Raw genomic sequence first — 742 nt, 5'->3', positions numbered from 1 at the left:
CTGGCTTTGTGTTCGGCCAAAAAGGGGGAGAAGTGGTGGTTTGGTTGTGTGAAAATGAAGGAGTGAAGATGGGTTTATATAGGAGTGGGGGGGCTCATGGTTCGGTCATGTATGGGTGGGCTTGGGAGGGAAAGTGGTTTGAATTTGAAGGGTGAGGTAAGTGGGGTTTTATGAAGGATGGATGTGAGTGGTGAAGAGAAAGATGGGATTTGATAGGTGAAGGGTTTTTGGGGAAGAGGTGTTGAGGTGATTGGTGAATGGGTGAAGAAGAGAGAGAGTGGTGGGGTAGGTGGGGATCCTTTGGGGTCCACAGATCCTGAGGTGTCAAGGAAAAGTCATCCCTGCACCAAGTGGCAAGCAAAAATGTGTTTTGAGCCAATTCTGGCGTTAAACGCCGGGCTGGTGCCCATTTCTGGCGTTTAACACCGAATGCTTGCCCTTTTCTGGCGTTTAACGCCAGTCTGGTGCCCCTTTCTGGCGTTAAATGCCCAGAATGGTGCCAGACTGGGCGTTAAACGCCCAACAGCTAGCCTTACTGGCGTTTAAACGCCAGCACGCTCTCCTCCAGGGTGTGCTATTTTTCTTTCTGTTTTTCATTCTATTTTTACTTTTTCAATTGATTTTGTGACTTCTCATGATCATCAACCTACAAAAGAACATAAAATAACAAAGGAAAATAGATAAAATATAACATTGGGTTGCCTCCCAACAAGCGCTTCTTTAATGTCAGTAGCTTGACAGA

This window comes from Arachis duranensis, chromosome 9, assembly GCF_000817695.3.
Source record: "Arachis duranensis cultivar V14167 chromosome 9, aradu.V14167.gnm2.J7QH, whole genome shotgun sequence".
In the NCBI taxonomy this organism is placed as follows: domain Eukaryota; kingdom Viridiplantae; phylum Streptophyta; class Magnoliopsida; order Fabales; family Fabaceae; genus Arachis; species Arachis duranensis.
Note: the sequence above shows the minus strand (reverse complement) of the source record.